Genomic DNA, 17,225 nt, shown 5'->3' on the forward strand with positions numbered 1-17,225 from the left:
ACAATCCTGCTTCCAGTCTTGGGATCAGAGGGCTTGGGTGGTTTAACACCCATTATATGAGGGGGGGGACCCTGCTTTTGCAAAATTGGCACATCACTTTCAGGCAAGGTGGAATGGGAGCTTCTGGAACCTCAGGAAGCTGAGACTTCTATGAAGTCACCAGACAATGATTTTATACCTATCTTTACAAATGTTCCCTTAATAAATGTCAGTGTAAGTGTTAGAAGTTGGTCTAAGATCTGCTTTTTCCTTTCTTTGGCAGTACGGGATTTGAACTTAGGGCCTCACACTTGCTAGGCAGCCATTCTACTACTGCAGCCATGCTCCCAGCTCTTTTTGCTAATAGGGTCTCACATTTATGCCTCTCATGGAGCTGGGGTGACAGGCATGTGCCACCACATTCAGCTTACTGACTGAGAAGGAGTCTCCCTAATGTTTTGCCTAGGCTTGCCTCACACCATGACCTTCTGAGCTCCGCAATCCGAGTAGCATGAGCCACCGTGCCTGCCCCGTGTCTCCTTTCTTGGCCTAAATGATGTTTAGAGTCCAGGACAAGTCTGGGGTCACCTCTTGATTCTACCTGTAAGACTTCTGCCAAACTTTATGGAAGGCAATTATGGAACTCATCTGAGAATGAAAGTCCTTTGTAAACAGGGCTAATAATGGTATCTCCCAGATAGTTTTGAGAATTAAATTAAAAAAAGGTATTTAAAAGTGCTATGAAAGTTGTAAAATGGTTAATGCACGTGTCATTGTTCCTAAGCAATTTTACACTGAGGTGCAAATAACCAACATTAAATTCTTTCTGGGAGCAATCTGACTGGCTTTTGGGAAAGAGCTGCAGATGATGTTGAAGTTCTGATGTAGAGAAGAAAAGCAATCACCATGAGGAGATAAAAGAAAAACGACCTAAAGAAAAGGAAAGATTAAGAGTCAGGCCTCAGGCACCTCTACTCTCTCTAGCTTTCCCACCCCAGAAACTTCAATGTTAATGGTGAATGGAGTGACACATGACTAGGAAATGCATTTGCTGCCACATCAAACAGAATTTCATAAAATGTCCTGAAGAATCAAATTCTGAACATGCAACAGAATGGACAGTCCACAGGGCTGGGGTGTAGCTCAGGGGTACAGTGCCTGCCAAGCATTCATGAGGCCCTGGATTTGATCCCCAGCCAACACAGAAAAACAACAACAAAAACAAAAAACCCACCCAGATCTAGGTTCCTATCACATAGAAAGCACAGGTGGGGGGCACACATTTGTGGAAAATACAACCAGTCACATAAACGTCTAGATGAACAGGCACACTGTGAGTGCCATATCTCCACTTAATTGTTGACATCAGCCTAATTAATAGTTCATCATTCCACAGGAGATGCACACTTACATTCTCAGCTAACACACACACACACACACACACACACACACACACACAGGGACTCTCTAGTGAGAGAGTTGGACAAATAGATGGACCATTCCCCAAGATCACACCTGGCTAGCAAGTGGCACAGTCAGTTCTTAATTTTATCCCAATTGAGTCAAAAGGTGTTGTCAAAGATTGGAGGCTTCCAAAATAACCTGGGAAAAGTGAAGGAGAATGGATGGACTGAAACGATATTTGGCTTTTGGGGTGATCTTTGTTCCCTTGAATATCTACAGGTGATATGACACTCAAAATATGGCATTAAAAGTCAATGATCCTTTATTAAGACTGGAGCAAAGACAGACTCCCTAGAGACTTACTTTCAGCTTCTTGCCTTGTGTCCTACCTGTAAGGCCCTCCAGCTAGATACGTGACTTCTGCCATTCTAGGTATTTCAACCTCTGGGCCACTCTGCACTGAGCCTCTGCTTCCTCTGACAACTTCCCAGAGGTAAAGTGCTAGGATCCCACATCTTGGTATGAGAAAGAGCTACAACTTCCCACCAACACCAGAGTCAACAGCAAGGTAAGAGTCTAGAAGCCAGTTCAGTTTGTACAGAAAACACAATTTGGGGAGCCTGAGCCCTGCTCAGCTGAGTGATGAACAGCAGTGTGCTCTTTCTACCTGGGCTTGCAGCCGGGCATATCACTACCAGAAAGAACTTTGCTGGTCTGACAGCAAAAAGTGTCCTTCACTATAAGGACAAGCAGAAGTTGGAAGTTCCTACCCACTTTTCATGCCTCCTTTGTTCAGGGATGCCTCTCCTTCCTCCCCCACCCATAATAAAAAAGGTTGTTACCTTTCGACAGTGTCTTTTGCCCACTAGGACTTCCCAGGCTCCTAGCCTAAATGCACAGAGTGACCCAAATTACTCAGGTGCCTGCTGCACAGCCAGGTTCCTCAGCTCTGAATAACCCAGATTACTTCCTACTGAAGCCATGATATTTAAATTAGAAACACTTTCCCCAGGTAATAGGTGACCTGGTCCTTTAATCCACTTATTTTTAAATTCCATCAAAAATATCCTTACTCTTGGCCTAGCAACAGAGGCATGGCTATAAAATAAAACTTCCTCATAGCTGGGAAATCAAAGAACATCTCTGGCTCCCTTCCTCACCCTCCGTCTCTTGTCATGTGTTTAGTATGCAGGGTACAATTGCTATACAGCAAAGAACTGGTTCCTCAGGCCATGCGTGGCTGCCTTTAGGGTGGTTTTTCCCGAACTCTTAACTTTTTGAGCCCAGACGTCTCCGTTACAAGGGCCAATGGGAGGAAGGGGTGCAACCTGGCATCAGCTGAACCTAATCAACCTTGAAGGAACCAGATGGAGCTAGAGCTAAGGGTATGGAGAGACTGATTCCCCAAACTGAGGGACCCAGAGGAGAGCACAGAGGTTGAAGAGGTCAAACACTGTCCTTCGATCTTGCCTTCATTCCACAAGCATACCCTGAGACCCTCCAGAGTGACATGCCCTAGGCCTGGGGCCCTCTGAGGTGACTGCCCACTCCGCAGCAAGAAGCTCACAGCATCAGGAGATGTTGAGTACCAATTCACATAAAAAGAACAAAATGGAGAGTTGGAGGTATGGCTCAAGTGGTAGAGCACCTGTGTTCCTACCTAGCAAGCACAAAGCCCTGAGTTCAAACCTCAGTACTGCCAAAAAAATAAATAAAAGAACAAATGGCATAAGGCAGAGGCAGTGCTTCCAAGAGCGCTGGGAAGAAGGTGCAAATGTTGTGGGTTGAAGAGTTTAGGAAGAAAGCTGGGCCCACTGAAGTTCCTGAACTCCACTGGCCTCCTTGCTGAAGGTGGCAGGCTGGAGAAAGGAATGGGATGCAGAGTGGGTCCACCCTCCCCTGAAGGCACAGAGAGCAGGAATGCCGGCTTCCTTGATTAGGTTGTGCTCCAGGGGGAAGTGCCAGGGAGAGGCCATAACCTGGACCACATTCCAGGCCTAGGCAGCCTTTCCTCTTCCACATCCCCCACCCCGCGGCAGAGCTACTTCCAGCCTGTAGAACTAGAGGCCTGTGCTGATTTGGGGAAACCAGGTGCCAAACCACCCCCAAAAACAGAAGCCAGAGACTCCCTCCTGGCCGAAGGCAGGCAGGCAGCCAGCCTTCAGACCCCAAGCCTTCCTGCAGCAGACTAAATTTAGACCAGGCAGGCTCAGGTCAATGCTGCGTGACCCCTGAAAGGGGCTGACACTAACAATGCTTGAGTTTCTCTCCACGGACCTCCCTGCCAGGAAGCCACTACAGCTTAAATGTGACAAGGGTAATTCTATATGCGATCTTAGCCAAAAGGCCAAGATGGATGGTAGTTTTAAAAAGAAACCCCAATCTTTGGTGGCCAGGAACTCTATTCCTTTTTCCCTACTGGACAGACCCAGCCTTTTTTGGAAGAACTTCTGTGGGCTTGGTAAGAGCAGAGATCACCAATCGGCTCTAATGTTTGGCTCTTCTGCTTGCTTCTGCAAGGCACAGCTCAATGATGGATAAAAAATACTTCTGGACCCCCTGGATTGGGAACAAGGCTTGCCTGTTTCTCAGCTCACATTCCTGTGAGGGAAAGCGGTGATGGAGTCTCCCCAATATCACAGCCTCCCTATTAAAATGGCCCCCACCCTCCCCCACCCTGCTGGAAACCTCCAGTGCAAATGTCAGGCTGCACATCTGGAAAATGTTAAGGTGCTGTTTGATTAACACATTTACAGCTTGAAAGAAGCAGGAGACGGTGTGTGGTGGAAGTGAGGGCCAGCAGGGAGGAAAGGAAGGAAGCTGTTGCCTTTGCTGGGGCAGCTGGTGAAAGGGTTGTTTCTTTCCATCCCTTGGAGACCCACTCCCTGCAGGGTGAGTGAGAACTGCTGGTGGCTTACAGTTCCCCTGAATGAAGGGAAGAGGCAAATTCTGTGTTTCCCCAGTATGAGGCACTCAGGGCTCTATCAAGGGGTCCCTGACATTCTTCTCCTGAAGGTTCTTTTCACTGAGACAACTTTGCCTTAGCATCCCTACGTCTGGAGTAAACTGAGATCAAGGCCACAGAGGAGAAACCCTGACCCTTGCAGCCTGAAACTCCTAGACTAATGGATTCTGCTGACAGCAAACACAAGCCTAGCTTTAGCTCTTTATAAGTCACTGCATCCCTCTTGACTTCAAAATGGTTCAGGATCTTGGATTCATATCTGGTCAACCAGTGATGGTAGATTTTGCTAGGTAGGGGCAGAGCCCAGAGAAAACAGTACTAGACGTGTGGGAGGCTAACCCTCTATGCACATGAACACAGAGGAGGGTCTTTTGCCATCCTCATGAGGTCTCCCCAAAAACCCCAAGTGCCCCTGTGAATGTGGTGAATCTCATAACATGGAAACAGAACGAGCTGTAAACTTCAGCTGTGAGTCTCTCAAATAATAAGAGAACTGGCACGAGAACCACTGAGTGCCTTGTTAAGACTGATTTCTGTTCTGGAAAAGCCCCCAAACCCTCTCACAGATATGCACACATTGTCTTCAAAGCATCTTCTACTACAGATGACTTGTGTAGCTTTGCAAAAAACAAACAAATGAGAAGGAGGAAGAAGAGAACAAGAAAGAGGAGAAAAAGGAGGAGAAAGTCACCAGCGTGAGCTCAGCTGCCCACATTCTAGCAGGAACAGCATCCACAGCACAACATTAGACCAGACTCTGAATCCCTCCTCCACAAAGACTCTCCTTTCAGGTTAGAAAGAAAAGGACAATAAGATAGGTCCGCAGACACGCTTACCCTGCCCAGAGCAAAAGCCCATAGTGTGCCCCTCAAGCGTCCTCAGACAGAAGCCCCTCTTTTTCTAGGCAGATCCCAGTGTGCACATTGGCTCAAGCTGGACAAATTCCTTGTAGCCTCTTGACTGAAGACTGTGATGTCGCCGTGGGCCCTCCCTCAGCTCCCTAAAAGGCCATGCATACCAAGAAGGACTTTAACCCCCTTCAGAGAGGCCTGGCTCCTCCCTCACTGGGAGGGCAGTGGCCTTCCTGCCACAGGCTTAGGGCTGAGCGGGAGCATGGAAATCTAGTTACCACTGCTTGGAAATCTGGAGCTGGACCTTGGGACAAGCAGGGCATTAATATTCCCCAAATGAGAAAGATCGGTAGAGACACCCCTCAGGATAGCTTTTATCTCCACTCAGAGAAAACAATTAATACCTTATTTTTTTCCACTGCCTTCTTTCTAGAAATATCTATTTAACACAGTTGAGACCAGAAAGTATACCCAATTTGTAGCCAACTTTTTTTTTACTCTACATTATCAAACAAACACTCTTTATGTTATTTAAAGGCCAAGTAGGATATATTTTAAATGGTTACAGATAATCCACATTGAAGTGGACAGATGAATGTGCAGTCAGAGACGAGGGCTCTAACTTCAAGAATGCCTGGGTGAAGTGACTCCATCACCCCTTAGCTAACCAATGGTCTTTTACTAACAAGAAAACAGTTCAGCATTTATTTTCTATAGAGACACAAGTGTCAACAAACATCTTTCTCACTGGCTTGTTCACCAGAGGATCAGACCCTGGTACTATATTGAGTCTCACCGAGTGCTAAGTGCTCATCAGTACTCCTGCCTGGGACATCCACTGGCTCCTACCCTTGTCCCCAAGTCCCACCTACCTCATTCCCTGGAACTCTAGGTTGACCTGGAAAATGCAGGGCATAACTTAGACTTTGATGACTAGAAAGGCAGTAGGAATTTCATGCCAATTCAGAACCATGAAGGGTTCGTTTTCTGCAGTAAGATCTTGGAGGAGACACAGAGAACTGAGATTTACAGTAAACTGAATGGGGAAAGGACCACACATACTGTGCATGGTCCTGAGGCAGCTGGTTTACAGTCAGTTTGGGAGCAGTTTGATCTGGTGAAGTGGAGTTAACAGTCCAAAGACACCTCTGGCCTACACATTGGCCAACCACACAGATATGCTGAACCCCACCTTCTGAACACAAGGGTAAGGAAGGAATAACCACAGTAGATAGAGCTCAGTGGGGAGTCTTTTTGTTTTTGTTTTTGTTTTTTGATACAGGGTCTCACTTTGTACCTGGCTAGTCTGGAACTCACTATATAGCCCAGGCTGGAATTGAACCAACCTCCCAAGGGCTGAGATTACAGGTGCAAGCCACCACACCCAGCCAGACCACTTTTGAAAAGGAAGCTAAATGTCTACTTTACAAATATCGACAACATCCAAGTGACATTTTTCATATGCTGAAGTTTATATAGAAATATTGAGGAGTTTCACAATGCCTGACCTAGTGGTACCAAGTCACCAAGGAGCTCTCTGGGAACACTGATTTTTATGCAGCCCTTTCGAATAACTGGAATGTTCTGTGCACACAAAGGCATTTCAAGATGGCACTTAGCAGTATGAAGGAAAATGAGGTGGGAAAAATCACACACCAAGGGATGACATTTTTCTGCTTAAGCATGAAGAACCAGCACTGGGTGCAGTAGTACATTCCTGTGGTCCCAGCTCTTCAGGAGGCTGAGGCAGGAGAATGCCTTAAGCCTAAGAGTTTGGGGTCAGTCAGGGCAACACTGCAAAACCCTAGCTTAAAAAAAAAAAAAGTGATGAACCAGAACAGGACTACCAGCTCATTATGAGTCATCTCAACCAAAGTGGCAAGGGTTTAATAAATGTCCATGTGTGCATGTGTGTGTGTGAGTACACACACATGCATACACACAGACACACACACTGTTATGGGTTGAATTATATCTTTCCCCACAAACTCCTACGTTGAAGCCTTAACACTGAGAGGCTCAGAGCATGACAATTTTTGAAGAGTGAGGTTTTAGAGAGGTAATGAGAGTGGGCCCTAATCCAGTAGGACTAGTGCCTCATAACCAGAGGAAATCCAGACATATACAGCAATGACAGGGGAGACGGTGACAAGACACAGAGAAGACCACCACTTATCAGCCAGGAAGTGGGTCTGGGGCAGAAGCTTTCCTCAGCTCTCAGAAGGAAGCAGTGAGGATACTCTGACTGCACTTCTGGCCTTCACAACAGTGAGACTATAAATTTCTGTTGTTTATGCCCCAAATTGGTAGTGCTCTGTTAGGACAACCCTAGCAAGCCAATACACACATACAAAGCTCCTACACTCATATATGTGCATACACACGCACAGGCAGACATACATGCTCACAATGCAACACACACACACACACACACATTCTGCTTGGCTGCAAAAGAGGATGGACCTTAGAAAACACAATGGGGATAAAGTCACCCTGAGGTACTCCAGAAAAGTGGTTTAAACTCAGAGGCAGAGGCAGAATTGAACCCCCACCTAGATTAAGGTTGCAGGAGCATAAAAGGGGCTGTCTCCTGTTGGATGACAGTGGAATCAAGGCCAGAATCAGTCACAGGCGGATTCAGCAGGGAACACCCCACTACTGCTTGCCCTTCTGCCACCTCCCAGCACAGGCTCAAAGTTAGGGAGATAGGTTTTTCTGAGTTTATGAAAATAATGTGTACTGCCAGTTTAATTTCCTGGTGCTGTAACCTGATCTTCTTGGTCTGTCTCTGAGGGAACCTCACACTGGGGGAAATGAAGTGGTTGTGAAACTCGATCTTGATTGACTGGGAAGCATAGAGCAATTTGTGAGGACCCAGGAGGTGGGTTGGAGGACACTTGAAACCGATATGGTCACCATTCAGCAACTATCTGTTGCATACCTACTGTGTGCCAGGTCAATGCTATATACACTTACACACCTTCTATTTAGTTCTCCCATGAGTCAGGGCTTCCTACAGAGTAGAGGACCTCAGCCCACGCAGGTCAACCCTCCCCAAGGCCACACAGCTGGTCAAGAACAAAGCTATGCCCCTGGAGGCCATGGGAAGTTCAGGAGGGGGCAGACCCAGCAAGTCAGGGTAAAGCAAGGAGGCAAAAGGAAGATTCAGAAACCCACTGTAACATAGGCAGTACCAGTCAGCAGTGGAGCCCAGGCCTGATGTCCTATCTCCTTTTGGGATCTCAGTATTCTAGACTGTAAAACTAGAGAATCAAATTAGGTAAACTCTCAAAGTTCACTTCCCCTGATGCCTATAATTCTGCAGGGAACCTTGAGCAAAGATGAAGTCATTCTGCGTGGGCAGAGTGAAGAGAAAGTGAACTAGAAGTGGGAGAGGCAGAGCTGGTAGAGTGGCTTAAGTGGTCAAGCACCTGCCTAGCAAGCATGAGACCCTGAGTTCAAACCCCAGTACTACCAAAAACAAAAAGTGGGACTGGCAGCCACTGACACTGCTGTGAATTTTTTTTTTTTTTTTTTTTTTTTGCAGCATTAGAGCTTGAACCCACGTCTGCATGGAGCCAGGTCTTTAAGCAATTTAAACTTTGCTCCCATGGGAAGATTTACTATTTCAAACAAGAGCTTGTTTTCCCAAAGGCATCTCTAACTGGGGTAAAGCGTGGGGTACTAGGACATACCCAGCCCTTAATACATTAAGGGAAAATTGGTGGGAGAAGGTAAATGGGACCCAGGACTTTCCTTAGAAGCTGGAAAGAACATCCAGATCCGGCAACATCTCTCTGTTGCTCCGGGCACTGGAAGCAGAGGGTTGGGGGGAGGGAATGTTGGAAGAAACATGGCGGAACATGCAAACACAGGGACCACTCAGCTAAAGTCACACACCCTCATCTGATTTCCCTGCAGAGAAAGAAATAGTCTGCCAACTCCGCGGCCCATTGCATCCTTCAGTCTCCCGGTGTGTCTGTCCTTTACCGTCCCCAATGTCAAGAAGGAAAAAGGGTCTGGAGGCCTACTGTGACCCATGCTTCATTCCAGAGCCAGTGATGACATTTAAGGGAAAGGGGCTGAGAAGTCCAGCAGACCCTTGCAGCGCCCCATCCCGACACACGTCCTGTCCCTGCCGAGTCTGTCATGAGTCCCTCCCTTAAGGATCTTAGACTCCAAAGATCCCTCCGCTCCCTACCTCAGACCAGTCTGACCTCCTGCAGGAACAAGTTGCGCCATCAGTGTATCGTGGAGGACAGAGCTTTGGCAGAAAAGCATTACAGGGCTGGGGGGGTGGGGGGCTCAGTGGTGCAGAGGCCCTGGGCTCCCCTGGGGTGGGGAGGGGTGGAGGGGTGAAAGCATTGCAATCTTGCCTGCACAGGGAAACCTGCAGGCAATAAAAATGAAGAGAAATTACGTATCAGCATCTGCAAGTGATGACTTGTGTAACTGACAGAATACTGTGCAACCTAGAATGATGCTATACAAACACAATGTACAAAAAGGGGTGTGGAGTTCTGATAAGAATAGGCTTTGGTATCCAACAGACCTGGGGTCCTTAAAGTGGTAAAATAGCACTATTATCTTAGAGGGCAGTTGCAAAATAAATGCTCACCGGGCTTGTCGTACAGTAAAAGGACCCAATAAATAGTAACTAGAAGAGAAATAAAACTGGAACATGCTTACAACACATATCAGAAAGGATGACTATTCCTACCACATAAAGAACGCTAGCAAATCAATAAGAAAAAGACCAACGAGCCAAACATAAAAACAGGAAAAAAGATAAGGAGAGAGAGTTCACAAAAAGAAATATAAAGGAGGAGGAGGAGGAGGAGCAGGAGGAGGAGGAGGGGAAGGAGAAGGAGAAGGAGAAGGAGAAGGAAGAAGAAGAAGGAGGAGGAGGAGGAGGAAGAAGAAGAGGAGGAAGAAGAAGAGGAGGAAGAAGAAGAGGAAGAAAAGAAGAAGAAGAAGGAAGAAGAAGAAGAAGAAGAAGAAGAAGAAGAAGAAGAAGAAGAAGAAGAAGAAGAAGAAGAAGAAGAAGAAGAAGAAGAAAGAAGAAGAAGAAGAAGAAGAAGAAGAAGAAGAAGAAGAAGAAGAAGAAGAAGAAGAAGAAGAAGAAGAAGAAAAAATGAGTTACCAGCATGTGAGGAATTTCCCTCATCCAACTCCATGAACGTGGATGACAGTTTAACAATACACACCCAGCTTTCAAATACACAATGCCTTTAGTACAATAGTTCTACTTCCTAAAATTTAGACTCAGTAGTACATATTATAGATCCAAGGATCTCTAGTACCCATATTGTCTGTGATAATAACCTACATTAATAGGGAACTAATACACCCATAAAATGGAATATTATGCAGCCTTTGAAAGGAGAGGACTCCTGTTAAGTAACAAGTATTACAGAGTATTGTATAGAGCATGCTAGCGTCAATATTAACAAATGTGAATATGACGTTGTAAGCTTTTATAAGTTTTGTAAGTTGCTGTATGCATACATGGATATATGCATATTGGTATGTATGTGTGTATATGCAGACTACGCCTGGATGAAGGCCTAAGGAACCAATAACAAAGGTTTTCTCTGGAATGGGGAACAGTGGAGTCGGACATCAGGATAAGAAGTTCTTTTGAATACTCAACCATGTGCACACATTTATTTCTTAAAACAGACTTGGGCACGTGAAAATACAAATAGAGACAGATAGGCAGGCTAGAACTAATGGAAATATGTCACCTATGATGGGCAATTAGGCACCTGGAAGAGATTAATTCATGTGCTTCATATATATTGTTTGGAAGACTCACAGATTACTGTGGTTAACTCCAGGCAACAGGAATGGGAAATTCAATGTTGAAGGTGGGATGAGACGCTAAAGTGGAGCCTAGAACTCGCATTTTATAAAGGCCTGTATTATTCAGCACCTAACACAGTTGTAATTAGAATAGAAACAACTGAGATCAACCTTGCATTAACAGACCAGTTACAAATTTGAGCTTTAAATACATGTAGGCTTTAAAAAGCCAGGGCATGTCTACTTGCTAGCTTTTGAAAACCCCTTGATCTCCATTTTTATCTACATGTGGAAGACTGTTGCTCTCCACAGCTATATGACAGCTTAATCTCCCCTTTTCGTGGAATATAAGTAACTGGTTCTCTGCTCTACCCAGACATTTTCCTTCCATGAGTTGCTCATTCCCAGAAAAGTTGTGAAAGACTCTGTGAGAATCCAAATTCCTCCTGGAAATCAAATGACGTATAATTTCACGAACTATGTCCCAGAGTATGCCACAGGAAATCCCCACTGAGCTTCTCAAGATGTGATCAGCCAAGAAGAGAAGAAAAACTGAAGCCAGACTAATCTATTATTCTAGATGATAGTCTTTTTTTTTTCTCCATTCTATGTATAGGTATGGGCTAATCAATCCAGTAACCTCTCCTTTTTTCTCCATTCAATGTATACATAGAGGTTAATCAATCTAATGACCTCTCCAGCCACCTACAAGACACACACACTGAGGTTCCCTGAATTGGAGTAAATTTTTAGTAAAATATTTATAAGCTTTGAATTAAATTTCAGAAATAAAATTTGGGGTTGCTAAATACAGTTCTCTGAAAGCAAAAGCACCACACCTCTTATTAACATTAAAGGTGAATGCTGGGGGTTGAGACAGATGGTCATGCTGCAGTTAGAAGATCCCAAACCTAGGACCCCAAGTGCCAATCCTGCTTAAGGATCCCTGCCTTTCTGTCACCCAAGTCTTAGCCCACAAGCAGAACCTGTGTTTCTTCCAGACAGCACTCCCATTTCCAAAGAAAAGAAACCTATCAAAGATGCCTTTTAAACAAAATGCCTGGTACATTCTAACACTTGACAAAAGGATCTACCACATTCCAACAGGAAAAGTGTCCCCTGACTGGCTCAGCTGTCTACTGATTGCAAGGGAACTGGTGTAAGGTTCTAGAAGGTTTAGCCCTCCATCTACTTTCCCACTAGTATGGACCCAAGCATGACTGCTGCTCACGCTTAACTCATGAACAGCCTCTTCTCAAGTTTCTTCAAAAGCACAAAGCGTGTGTGAAGCCAGGCTGTGCAGTAAACAGACCTTTGGTCCAACTTGCTCTGACATGCTCTGGCAGGAAAAGAGAATTTCAGGAAAGTCCAGATGTCCGAAAGTGCCCCTCCTTCCTAGGGGACTAAGTAGTGGACTGGCGCTGGACTGGGGGGGGCACTGGCCTGATGAAGTCCAGGACATGGCAGACACCACAGAGCAATGAAGACTTCAGCCAGGCCCGTCCAAATTTTCTGACTCTCACCTCATGTGGCAAGCTGATACCATTGTCTACATAGTACTCTGAGCCTTCTACCTGGGGCACACCTGTAGTTTAAACCAAAAACTATGCACCCTTGACCCTGGGGACCTGACCCTGGTTCTGATTCCAAGTCCGCCTCATACCTGTGCTTTAGCCAGGACCAGTAAGAGCACCTGGAATCTTGCTTCTCTCATCCAACTCTACTTTTCCATGTTTAGCCAGACCACACTCTGGGAAGTTCAGGCAGCCAGCTATAGGGGCAACTAAGGGCCAGTCACCTGCTTCCGTCCACTGTTTTTGTGGCTCTGAATGCCAGGAAGGACCCTCTGCAGGGGACGGAAGGCAGGGAATTTCTCCATCCACCAAGGAGGATGCATGATAAGCACAGCATGGTGACTTGGGGAGCAGCAGAGAGTCACAGAGAACATTCCACTTCCCTTCTCCTGATGACAGCAGAACCTGAGGGTCCTACCTGCTTCATTTATGAGCAATCTCTCTGCCTGGCTACGACATCCCAGGAGCGGAGTACTGTGGTTGAGAGCCAGTAAGTCACTGTGGAAACAGGATAAAGTCTGAAAACCCACATCAAGGAAGAAGGTCCTTGCACAGCCCTACTTCACCCTGTTTATCCTCCAGAAGGCCCTTTGATCTGGGGCCACCTGCTGCTGGCCATCTTGCTGCTGTGATCTTAGACTTCTACTATGGTCTGTGTGTGTATGTGTGGAAAGGTGATGCAGTGGGAAGGACATGAGTCCGGAGAGAAGGTCAGAGTTGGAACCCTCTGGTATCACCAACCAACTGTGTGAGGCTTATGAAGGAATTTTGTCCTTTAAGACTCAGGGTCCTCTTCTGTGAAGTGTGTATAGTAATTACTGTTGTATGATGACTTATGTCCCCTCAAATTCATCCAAGTGAAATTTTAAAATATGACCATATTTGGAAACGGATAATAATTTTTATATCTTTGCGGATATAATGTGTTAGTTCAACCCCAAACTGAAGGTTTAGACCTGAAGGTGGGCGTAACTCCTAGGACTGGGGTCCCTGTAAGAAGAGAGGACACGTGGATGATACACAGAGACAGAGAACTCAATGTGATGAAGATGGAGGCAAGCAATGGAGTGATTTATCTGCAAGCCAAGGAACACCTAGGATGCTTAACAGCTAGAGAAAGGCAGGGAGCAGACCCTCCCTTGGAGCCTCTACCAGGAACCAGCCCTGCCATCCTTCATCTCAGACTTCTGGCCTCCTGAACCGTGACAGAATAAAGTGCTGCTGTTCTAAACCGTTCCCTTTGTGGTGGCTTGTTAGAGCAGCTATAGGAAATAAGCACACCCACTTTATAAGGCTGTTGTAAGGATTACCTAAGAGACCACATGTGCAGGCCCCAGGAACCACGGCTAGGCCATGTCAGGTCCTCAAAACCAGGTGACTCACTCTTGTTCTCTCTCTACTCTGGCAGCAGACCAAGAGCAAGAGTTTTCAGGCACTGTCAGAGGTGGGTTACTCTATAGAATTTGTGGTTTTTAAAACTTGTGGATAAAACAGGGAGATCGAGGCATGGTGGCACACACCTGTAATCCCAGGTACTCAGGAGGTGGAGGCAGGAAGATTTCTAGTTTGAGGTTAGTCTGGGGAAAGCTAGCAAGACCCTGTCCCAAAGACAAAATACAAGCAAAAGGTCTGGGGACATGGTTCAAGTGGTACAGCATTTGTACAAGGTCCTGCATCAGGCATTAGGTTCAATCCCCAATACAAAAAAAAAAAGAGAAAGAAAAACACAAGAAGAGCAAAGGAGTCAGGTTCACACAGTAGCAGCAAAGGCTGCAGGTTTACTAACTGCCTAATTGGAACAGAAGCATGCACGGTTACCATCGAACGCGGGAGCCAGTTTACAAAGACAGATGGTCTTGGAACTGGCAAAGCGCACATACCTGGTCAACCTGGAGGAGGGGCCCAAAGTCCTCAAAGGTGTTAACCAAAGTTGATATCAGGTGGTCACAACCCTTGTGACACAGCAGGCATTAGGCTAGGTGATTTCTAAATACAATCACATTTACTCCTCAAAACAAGCCTGCGGTGCCGGTACTCTTAATTCTCTGTGCTCTGGAAAGTAAAGCTAGGAAAGCTTGACTTCCCAAAAGCCCCATCAGTACATGGTGCAGATGGAACTGAGGCTGCTCGCTCAGGGCCTTTAACCACTAACCTCCTTCTTGAGGATACAAACGAGGAAACTGGGACAACCTTGACTAGAGGGTAACCAAACAGGAAGATTGGCTACGAGGTCCTTCTTCTACTTGGCCATCTACAGCCTTCTGAATCCCTGGGTTCCACATCCATGGATTCAACCAACCACAGATGGGAAAAATATTTTTTAAAAATCGTGTCTATACTGAACATGTACACACTTTTTTCTTCTCATTCCCTAAACAAAACAAAACAGATAATTGCATAGCATTTGCATTGTTTAGGTATCACAAGTAAGCTGGAGAAGATTTAAAGCTTTATGCAAATACTCTGCCGTTTTATGTAAGGGACTTGACTTTCCATCACTCCCCCAGGGATTCAGAGGGACAACTGTACTCGAAGTGGGTCCTACAATTCTCCTCAGGTGCTTTCTGCCTTAGCCAGCCAGCTTCCTCTTCAGGAAACACAAATGACATGGACGGTGAGAATAATGTGCAGGCATTTCACTATGCCTTTACATTCACTATCTCAATAAACCTTCACAGCAACCGTGTGAAGCATGGATAATCCCTAGTCTGCAGCTGAAGCTCAGAGCTTAAGTAATTTGCCAAAGACACAAAGCAAGAGATTGTAACGGTTGAGATCCAAAGCCCACTATCGGGAATACTTTCTGCTTTCCCATGACACCTGACATGCCTTAGCTTGCTGAATCCAAGAATGTACTTGGAGCTCTTAGCTGCATCTTGACTAAGAAGAAAAAACTGGCCCTGGCATCCACCCCTCCTCCTTGAGATGCCTGGCATTAGCATTCTCCTCTAACATGCTAGGTGAGTGACTTCTCTCCAGGTGAGTGGCTAGAATTCCCCAGATAATGTCAGGCCACTCCCAAGAATGTCTGTTTGTCCTGTACCCAGGTTCTAGTACAATAGCAAGGATCCCAGAGCAGCCAGTCCACTCCAGACATGGACCTCTCCCCAAACAAACAGGGAAGAAGGTGGGGATCTAAGCACAGGAAACAAAGCGGGGTGGGTGGGGGAACATGGCTTTAATATCTCAGGAATGCAGCCAACAAACATCTCAAGCTGTGAGGTGCTACATGGCTACTGGGACGAAAAGGTTGACTGGAGCCAAGGTGTTCCTTTGATGTACAGATAGTCCATGACTTACAGTGGTTCAATTCAGGAATGTTTTACTTTTTAGTCAAAGTGATAGGGATTCAGTTGAAAGCCCATTTTGAATTTCAAATTTCCCATCCAAAAGCCCCTTGCATCACCTCTACTCTGCCTTTGAGTTCAATTTTTTTATATTCCTTATATAGGTGAAATCATGTGATATTTGTCTTCTGGTGCAGGCTTATTTCACTCGGCATAATGTCCTCCAGGTTCATCCATGTTGTCACAAAGGACAGGGTTCCTTTTTAAGGCTGAATAATATTCCATTGTGTACCTACACCACGTTTCTTTATCTATTCATCCATAGATGGGCACTTAGGTTGACTCCATATCTTTGCTACTGTGAATAAGACCACAGTGAGCACTGGAGTACAACTATCTCTTTGATATAATGATTTAATTACCTTTAGATCTAGATCCAGGAGTGGAATTTCTGGATCAGACAGTAGTCCTATTTTTTTCACTTTTTGAGCTGGACTATTAAAAATACAAGCTCACTCCTGACGTGGAATTTTCAAGCCTGATGGACTTTCCTGAGTCCGTCACTCACTGGACTGGCAAATTCATCTCAGCTTTTCAACGGGGCCCAGGTCAGACCTGCTCCCCCAGTGAGGTGTCCCATGACTGCCCACACCCCTGCAGTAGTGTCAACTCAGTCACACCTTGCGGGCAGTTTAGAGAACCTGCTAGGTAATTAGTAGTTCTGATTGGCTCCTGAAGGCAGGGTTTGCTTTTGGGGAAGCTATTTACCAGTCACCATCCAACAGGGGCTGTCCCTGACACCCTCCTTCCTAGGGGCTAAGGACATCACTAGGCTTTTGTGTTTCTTAAGGGCTTTAAAACATCTAAGCCTGAAACATGACCTTTAACCTGGAGGGTTTCTGAAGTTTTAATAGCATGCTACTCTGCTGTCAAAAATTTCCCTTCAAATTACAGGCTTCATCTAGTGATTATTAAATAGTGTTTAAAAGTTTTGGGTTTTGAACACCCAAAAAAAAAAAAACTAAAAATGTCTCCTAGCACTACAAACTCCAAAATCTGTCAATGCGTTACTTGTGGAAAAAGAACAATTTGGGGGTGTATTTTTTATGCACTGTGTAAATTGTGGTATAATACATATAGCAGGATGTTTGCCAATTTAACCACTCTGAGAGCACAACTCAGAGGTATTTATTAATTATAGTCACAATGCTGTGAGACACCAGCACTATTTCCAGACTTTTTATCACCCCAAACAGGAGCTGTGCAGGCTCACTAAGCAATATGGGTCAGGACTTCTGAACCATCCTATGAGGCTAACTGGGACACAGAATCTAGGTAAATGGATGACATGGTGTAGCAA

The 17,225-nt window shown here is 45.6% G+C and overlaps 1 protein-coding gene across 9 annotated transcripts in view; it reads right to left on the reverse strand.

Annotated features, from left to right (window-relative positions):
• Palm2akap2 (PALM2 and AKAP2 fusion) overlaps window positions 1-17,225 on the reverse strand; it is a 457,408-nt gene that overhangs the window by 36,526 nt on the left and 403,657 nt on the right. The window contains exon 1 of one of the 9 annotated variants that reach the window (XM_074051293.1): window positions 5,185-5,616. The exons of the other annotated variants lie outside the window; for them this stretch is intronic. The gene's annotated coding sequence lies outside the window, so the exon portion shown is untranslated. Of the gene's footprint in view, window positions 1-5,184; window positions 5,617-17,225 lie in introns of those variants that run through there. 9 annotated transcript variants of the gene reach the window in all.

The sequence above is a fragment of the Castor canadensis genome, chromosome 13 (genome assembly GCF_047511655.1).
Source record: "Castor canadensis chromosome 13, mCasCan1.hap1v2, whole genome shotgun sequence".
Classification (NCBI taxonomy): domain Eukaryota; kingdom Metazoa; phylum Chordata; class Mammalia; order Rodentia; family Castoridae; genus Castor; species Castor canadensis.